Source organism: Gymnogyps californianus, chromosome 29, assembly GCF_018139145.2.
Source record: "Gymnogyps californianus isolate 813 chromosome 29, ASM1813914v2, whole genome shotgun sequence".
NCBI classification, from domain to species: domain Eukaryota; kingdom Metazoa; phylum Chordata; class Aves; order Accipitriformes; family Cathartidae; genus Gymnogyps; species Gymnogyps californianus.
Window position 1 is genome coordinate 2,248,089 of NC_059499.1, and position 8,808 is coordinate 2,256,896.

Sequence of the window (8,808 nt, forward strand, 5' to 3'; positions counted from 1 at the left end):
GCCAGCGGCAGGGCCGGCCGGGTGGACCGCGGCGCCGGACTACAACTCCCAGCCTGCCCCGCGCCGCGCCGCGCCCCGCCCCGCCGGCCCGCTCCCCGCCCAACTCCCGGCAGCGGCCGGCCCTGCGCCGCCGCCCGCTGGGGTCCGGGCCCGCAGGCTCTGGGGCACGGGGAGCGGAGGGCAGCGTCCTCTCAGCCGGGCACGGCTGCCCCGCCAGCCCCGGTGCCCCGGGGGAAGTCCCTTCGCCCTCCCCACGCCCCACCACCCCTCCCCGGGGGCCTGAGGGGGACCCGAGGTGGGGAGGGGGGGTGGAAACGTCCTGGGAGGGCGAAAGCGGTTTGAGGCTAAACCCACCTCTCTCCCCCCCCCAGGCACTGAACCCACCTCTCTCCCCACTACCAGGGCGCCTTCCCGCAATGTCAGTACCTGAAGAAGAAGGTAGGTCCCTCCCTTCAGCACCCTTGCTGTCAGTCTTGTTTTCCAGCAAACAGAAGGTAAAAAAGATGCATTAAAATTCCATTTCGATATTGTGCATAATAAAGTAATGAGGGCAATTCTTTCTGACCGGTAATTTATCACCAATATAACCCACCAAGCAAGCTGGGACCCAGTTCTGGGGAGGTCCTGGGTGAGGTGAAGCTGGGGAGGGTGCCCGGCACGCCGAGCTGCGGGCACGTCCTGCGGACAAACCCCGGCCCATTTGGCCTGGCCCGGCTGCATGCGGGACACGCAGCCACAGCATCCCTGCCTGACTCTCTATTTCTTCATCTAGGCAGGTTTTTGAAGTCCATGCCCTCTGCCAGCCAGCCAGCTTGGCTTCCGAAAGCAAATAAAATTTGTTATAATTTATGTCTTAAAAAGACCCGCAGCGGTACCAGGGGTCTGGGGGGCAGACGGAGGGAGGGGAGGCCGTTCCCGTGTCACTGCTCCCCCTCTGCAGCTCTCATCTTCGGGATGGGGAGCGCAGCAGTTGACCTTCATGGGATAACTTGCATGACTGGAGCTGATACCTATTTTGCTAACCTTTAAAAGCGCGGGTCTCTGTGCTATTTATTCTGCTGCTGTTATTGTTCCTGAGTGTGACAATTTTGGGAAAGGGCTATTATGCTCATAAAAATGTAATCGTCTAACGTGCATGTTTTATACAGAAAATGGTGAGCAGGTGTTGATGAAAAATGAAAGCTATTTGCAAATCTTGTAAGTACCTTTTCATAAAAGCTGACACAAAGGAACTCTTCCATGCTTATAGCTCATCTTTTGTTCTGCTTGATTTACATTTAATATACATCAAAATAAAGGATATAGCTTAAAATTTTTGTATTTTATAGGAAAAATAAAGATCAGAGAAAGAGGCTTGTCCGTGAAATCTTTTCCTTTTCAGACAGCAGCCAGTCCGTAAGTAATATTTATGAAAACATTCTCGGAGACATTCACAATGCATTAGCGATATGCAGGCTGTTGCAGTTTGTGTGCGGAGATGAGATGTGAAGTTTGTCCATACCATAGCGTAACGGAGCTGTGCAGAAGTGTCATACTTTCCCTGGCTACATTAAGCTGAATATAACTAATATTTTCTCTCCTTACAAGCCGCAGCCTTTTACCTTTCTAGTGAGTAAATGGGATGAGACTTAGAAATCCCAGCTACTGTATGCAAAAAGCAGTTGTAGTCAAGTGCTGAGAAATATCCCGATGAAGTGAGTTGAGAAAGTCTGGCTTTTAAATACATACAATTGCTACAAAGATGGATGTTAAAGCAGTACCACGTTAAGGTTAAGACAAGGCTTTGTTTTCCCAAAGTTGTCTCATGTTTCTAAATAACACTAAAAAATTCAAGACGAAAGGGAAAGCAATCCTTTTGCTTGGTATCAGGAAAAGCAGGTGCCTGAGTGTCTTTTCACTATTCCTATAAACTTGGCCTGGTTGGAGGAAAAATGCAGCTGTGTCTCCAAAATAATACAGGAGGCGACAGTCTTAAAATCCTTCCCTTCAGTCTGAACGCCCAGACCAACTCAAGGCGTTTGGATTTGATTGTGGTTTGTTTGCCAGTGCGATTTAGTGAGTATAATACTGACCCTCCACAATATATACCTCATGTAGAAGCAAACGTCTCTTAGCTGCTCTCACTTCTGCCATCAGGTAGCTAGCACATTTCAGCATTTATTGTAATTTAAGAAAAAACCATCCTTAACCCTGAAATGATCAGATATTTTTATATCCTCACTTGCATCCGGAAAGCCATAAACATTGCAATAGCAGAAATACAGTCAATGCAAGCAGAATGTTTATTAGCTTCATGAGATTATATTGGTTTGGCATCGATTTCGTACTGTAATTCAGAACAGCAGGCAACGTGAAGACTAAAAGGCAAAGCTATAGGTATTTTAAAATCCAAGATGCTTAATCAGCCCTAGAGAAAGCTGACGCTAAGGATGTACGAAGTTGATACTGACCTTAATGTTCAAAACACAATGGTTTTTTCCTAACCCAGGCCCAGGAAATTGATGCTCTGAGGACAGCAAATAGGAAGCTAAAAAATGCGGTATGTTTTACCTGTTTATTTAAATGTGTAGGCAGTTTGTTGTATGACATCTTTTTGCAGTCGCTCAGGGGATAATCACGCACGGCAGTTTAACACCTTTGGTTTCTCTAGCATACAGAGGCTTCGCTGTTAGTGTTTCTATATTTGTGCTCATTGCTATTTTCATTCTGCTTTCTCTTCCTCAGAACTCAAGACTGCGATAGAAAACAAAAGGTATATTATCTACAGTGCACCTAAGCACTTCCCAACAGGAAATTCTTTATCATTAACATTTCATAAATTAGAAACGGGATTGAGGGGCAAACATTTGCTATTAAAAATCTTTTAATACAAAAACATGTAAGGAAAAAAGGCGAAAAAATTAATTGCGTATGCTTATAAAACTGACTACTAATAAAACAAGCTAGGTGGGATCAAAATGGAGTTTAGATTACTTAAATTCTCACCTAGTAAACGTTCTCGTTTGGAGAAGTATCGAAGCCTCCCTCTACTCCAGCTGGAATTTGCGCAGAAATCTGCGTGGAAAGGCTGGCTGCCTTAGGCCCTTGTTTCGCAATAACTACCACGGTATATGACATTTTGCAGAGTCAGGCACATAAATCATTCATTGCCAAAGACGCTGAAATGAAAGAAAAGGCTACTAAGACATCAGTGGAATAATTTGTACCCATCTTTCTAACCCATCTGGTTGGAAAATAATAGTGAGTTTTACCGTGAGTTTGGTAAACTGAGCTTCATCTTTTAGTTTGGGTAGCAAAAATAATGTATCGTTCCTTTTTGTTCCTAGATTGGGCATTAAGGAAAGAAGAGTCTGAAAAGTAAGGATGAGAATTATTCTCTCACGTTGAGTTACAATGATACACAGCTGCGCTAAACTAAGGTGGCTTTGTGGCTGAGAAGGGCAGAGCGAATTTCACCCTTGATTAATAAATCTTTCCCATTTCTGGCGGCTAAAGTTCTGTGACAAATTGACGTCTTTATCAGCTTTGTACTTGAGAATCATTCTGACAAGTACCACATCTATTTGCATTTTGCTTTGTTTTCAAAGTGAGATCGAGAGACTTTCTGGCGAGATATCCGACTACTTAAACGGCACCAATTTCTGGGTAAATATGTCAGTACTTAAAAAAAAAATCTGTGAGCGTTTTAATGGGACTAAATGTCCTCTAAAACATACAGTTCTGCTGCATGCTGCTGTGACACGACAGATAGTCAGAGGAAGGGAAGGAAGCCCTAGAGACATTAATTGTAATCATGCTTGGAGCTTGTGCCATTTGTTTGTAGGGACTAGGCAAGCGTCAGAAACGGTTAAAAACCACCCTGTATCCCAAAATGGAGCACAGGGAAAGCAGTTACAACCCGGCGCCCGATCTCCTCCACCTGCACGAGAGAAACCCTTGCTAGGGATGCACGTGAGAAGGGCAAGACTTCTGCGTAGACTCCGAAGTGGACTTCTTCAGCCTTGTAAAAAATACCTCGCTTTTTACAATTGCTCATAAAATGAACTGTCTCTCTTGTTTAGTATGAAGAGCTGAAGCATCTCGGCGGCCCAGGTATGTTATTTTTAACTGCTGAAAGAACAGCTGAAAATAGGCGTAAAGAATGTTCCTCTTTGTATGTAAAACTGTGCTATATTTGCTCACTTACATACTATAGCAATATAGTTCCTATCTGCTTTGTAGCCACTGTAAGTGATTTAGAATGAAAACCTTTGTGTAGTATTAGGAGCCTGACTAGTGTTATTGAGTTTGAAAGAAATTCTAACAAAAATATTTTGCATTCAGAGTTATAACTAGGATGTGAAGCACACGGTCTGCAGGTAACTCTAAACGTTAAAATGGTCGTGCTTCCATTTTTAAATTAGCAGATAAGAGAGCACCAAGGAAGCAGACCAAACGCAGGAGGTGAGCAATGGGGAGTGTTTGCTTTGCCAACGCCTCTTGGAATAACAACATGAGGTAATGTATTACATCATCACTTTCGAAACTTCGGTTTTTAGCTGAATGGCTTGGAGAAATTACTAAGAGGGAAACCAAGATTTTCAGAGATGCTAAGGCGATTCATTTGCCTGCTAGTTAACAGAAATTTTGGGTGCATTCCAAGGTGTTTTCACAAAACTAGTGGCTACATATGCACCTTTTTTTTTTATTTAAAGTACTTAGGTTTGAGTTGTAAAATGTTTGTTTTCATTTGTTCTGTTTTAGGAAAAAAATGTTGGAAAGCATTGACACCCCATGTCAGTATCGTTTAATTACCGGCTTTAATTAAAGCACTGGAACTGAAGAAGCTTGTAGCAGCTTAGATTAAATAACCAATTAAACATAAATAGCCCCAACATGCAATTTCTGGGGAAAACCACAGAAGATCAGCGGCATTCTAAAACCGATAATTGTGTTGGAATTCCTGCCGCACTCAGGCAGAGGGCGCCTGCGGAGCGGAGGAAAGGTAACTGTGCATCCTCCTGGGGCTAAACGCTTCCACGGCCCTGGGAGAACGCTGACCACACCGAATCAAACAGACTTTATGGGTCATAGCTGTTGCGTTTGGAGGGACGCTGCTGAGATGCAGCAGTGCCCCCAAATATGTGAAGCTGGCTGGGTACACGATGTGTTCGGTGACTCAGGGCTCATCCTCAGCATCCCAGAAGCTGCAGGGGAATTTCAAACCAGCAGCACGAGCGAGCGACGTCTACGTCTCACTGCTTCGTCTTCTGCGCCACGCAAGGCGTATCATTCAAGCTGCTTTGCACCAGTTGTAGTGAAAAATCAGCGAAAAAAGGGAAGGAGGAATGGGGTCAGCTGCAAGATGTAGCTGTAATGAAGAGATCGACTTTGCAGCCTGATGGAAAACGTTTGTACAGTATTGATACGTCTGGGACGACTCCGTGCGTAGCTGCGATACGTGGGTCACCGAATTCATGGAAGTCCCACAGCTAAATCTCGATATGTCTTGCCAGAAAAGAAAAAAAGAACCTGGTCTTGAAGGTCAGGGGACCTTGTTGCTCTTCCTGTGGGAAAATGATCCTACCACAGGGGCTCAGGCCGTAAGATCTGCGCCCGGGCTGTTGGAAGCGGCGGGAGGCTGCTGGGGAAGCCTGGCATGCAGCGCAGCTTCCAGCGGGCAGGCTCAGGAGAAGCGCTGTAGCTTTGGCCCCGGCTGTGCTGGCGTGGGAGGGCTAAAACCAGCCTGGAAAAGAGACAAGGGAGTATTGTACACCTTTTTTTCCCCACATCATTAATATTGGCACACAGGAACTTCTCCTTTTTCTTGGAAAACCCGCTGTTTCTCACCCATTTCAACCACAGGGGAAGAACTGACACAGATTATGTTCCTATTTAGGAAACTTAACGATGGCATTAGAGCTTTTTTTTGTGTCTGTATCACCCATTTGTACACTTTTGCCAATCCCCTCTTTTAAGAGCTCTTCCCCCCCCTCTCCTTTCTTCGCACAGTTCCCATCTCTCCCTCTTCCATCCCTGGTCCTTCTGCTCCTCACGCCCCAAACCACACAGGTTTTTAAATTTCTGCCTGTACCGAGGAGCGCTTGGTAAATCAGACGAGTGTCCTTCCAGATCCAAAGTACGAGAATGTTACTTAGTTTTACTGAAAATGAGGTAATGCTCCTCTTCAGGAACACCGGCTCTGGTTGAGTAACGCTCAAGCGCTCAGAAGAGCCTTTGGTCCTGCTAATCGCAGTAAGAACAGCCGTCGGGATTAGATGCTATTCCCAGAGGGACAGAGCTAAAAAGGGGCTGCACGAAACCGAGCCAGCGCACCCTCGCTGTCAGGTTGCTATTTATAGAAGAATGGCTAAATGAATAAATCCTGCCTTTCACTTCCAATTAAGCAACTCCCCTTTTCTCCATCGAGTAACCTACACGGTGGTTCTCTTTTAAGCACTTAGATTACCAGCTGAGCTCACATTTTAAATTTCATTTCGCTGTTCAAAATGCTTTGGGTCTTCTTCCTACGGAGCGGTTAGAGGCCAGGAGGTTTTGCGTACGCACGGATCTTTATACAAAAAAAGATTTGTGTGGTTTAGACGGTTCAGGATTTCTCTAGGAAAGATACTATTCCAGGCACCTGATTTTACTTCTCATATTCAAACTGACTGACACCTTACTCAAGGAGTTAGTGGGGGTGCTCACGGCAAAAGGTACTGCTTTATATGCAGAATAATTGCAAACTAAACAAAAAATTGGTATTTAATTGCATCCTATTGTTTTCTGGCCTTGTTTAGATTTTAAATGATTTAGTGTCTGGAAAGTACTTATCATTTAATTATTTGTCCGGTTTCCTTGGAAATGCTTTTGTAATGATGTCAGCGATGATTTTTTTCAACTAAATAAGCCCAGAGCGTTGTCTCCTTCTTAAATACATCTTTGTAATTGTCCTTAAAGGAATACAAATGCCTTTTTCTGCCTTTGCCATCTTTCAGGAGCGACAGATTTGACTAAATGAATTACAAATCAAAAGTATAATGCAAGAATTATTTGGTTATTTTAACATTAATATTCTACTATCAAAAAAGATTCAAAATTCATGTAATTACCGGGGGGGGGGATATATTCTTTCATTACAGGACTGCTGCAACTCAGACAGGTGAAGAAAGCTCGAGGTAATGTATAATCGAAGGAATGCATACTGAAAGCACTAGCACAGCAGTAGGTTTATAAAAAAACCAAAACAACTTGCTGTGTGGACTGGAAATTATGTTCACATCAAACGTGTAAAATAGATACAAAAATATCCTAAGTTCTGTATTTTTGCTGCTGAAACCTATTATTACATCAAAAGCCATAACACTGCATCTCCTTCGTAATTTTGAACGTCCACGTTGAGACATCGGGGCCTGATTTTCAGTCAAATTTAGGTAGCAGTAGGCACGTCTGAAAATAAAGTCTCATGCTTGCAAGACGTTCAACCATAGAAAAATACACAATCAGTTGTAAATTGTCCTCTGCTGCTGGAGCCTGGTTTTAAATTGCCGGAGAAGGGATTGCATTTTTAATGTCTTTTCAAAATACCTTTGAGTCAGGGACTTTTTGTTCTGCCTTAGTGCAGAGCCCAGCAGCTGGGCTGGCACCACGATCCCGCAAGCTCCCGTAGTGCAAATGCATAAAATAATAATGGTAATGGACGGATCCGAGCTCCTTCTCGAAAAGTGCAGACAGCAGTACTGAGCACAGATTAGAGGTACGCTGGCCTAGCAACATAAAGCTTTGGAAGAATTCTCTAGTTCATTTATTTCAAACGATAAAGCGGATCTCCCGATGCAGATTTTATCTTCAGTATAGTTTATTTATTTGCCTTCTAAACTTAACTGGGTATTCGGAGAGTCACTGGCCCGAGTAATTCAGATACCTTGGCTTCGTGTGAATCCAGAAAATTGTGGTCAGATGCTACTTGTTTTTCGTTCTCCCCTTCCCCCATCTAAGCTTTGCCAACGTGCTGGCCTCCACATCAGCCCTAAAACTCTTGCTGACCAATTTCATTTGTACCAAAGGGTGCAGCACTCTGGGAACTGTGGGCAAAAGGGAACCGCGATAAAATCTGCAGTTTCCAGAAGTGGAAGGCTCTCAGGTTAGGGGACAGTCCCCAACTCTGACTTGCTCTCCTGGCGAGCCCACCAGACAGGGTGGCCCTCGAGGTTTCTTAGTTCAGACTCCTCGGTTCCCATAATTATTCTTCCACCGTGGCTTTTATCTGCCTGCAAAAGGTCGGTGTGGGATGCCGGTGACTCGGTCATTCTGGGGATGATGTGGCAAAACATTCGGTGGCTGGCATGCTGGGGTTTGCTCATATTTACATTTCATCTACACAGGAGTCGGTGGATCTGGACCGATCTGCCGCTTTTACAAATTATCAAATAATGGGCGTGATAAAAACTTTCTGCCGCTAACAGAGGAGAAATATTCCAGCGTAAAAATAGTTCCAACGATCATTTTAGTAATTACTGAGAGTGAAAATGTCCATCTTATTTGTAGGATATTTATCAGTTATTTGCAGATAAGACATTTAAAGGAACTGTATTTTTATTTTGAGGAAATCTTTACAATTTTCCTTTCCCACAGGATGACTTCAGACGGTGGAAGAGCAGTTTTGTGTCAGCAGGACTTGTTGCTGGACAATGTAACATTTGACATTGTTTCCAATTTAAATCTTCCTTAAGAACTCATTCAAATATAGATGTGTATAAATAAAAATCTATTTAATCTGACTAATAATTACTCTAGTCCAATTACTATTTAAACAGTGTGATAACAGCT

At 43.9% G+C, this 8,808-nt stretch overlaps 2 long non-coding RNA genes across 2 annotated transcripts; both read left to right on the forward strand.

The window, feature by feature from the left end:
* Positions 1-378: 378 nt before the first annotated feature.
* On the forward strand, positions 379-3,482 carry LOC127027041 (uncharacterized). The gene is made up of 5 exons (XR_007767772.1): positions 379-438; positions 1,329-1,395; positions 2,489-2,539; positions 2,725-2,752; positions 3,327-3,482. It is a non-coding gene; the product is annotated as an uncharacterized LOC127027041 (long non-coding RNA).
* Positions 3,483-3,549: 67 nt separating this feature from the next.
* LOC127027040 (uncharacterized) lies at positions 3,550-7,072 on the forward strand. The gene is made up of 3 exons (XR_007767771.1): positions 3,550-4,092; positions 4,404-4,497; positions 4,744-7,072. It is a non-coding gene; the product is annotated as an uncharacterized LOC127027040 (long non-coding RNA).
* Positions 7,073-8,808: the final 1,736 nt, after the last annotated feature.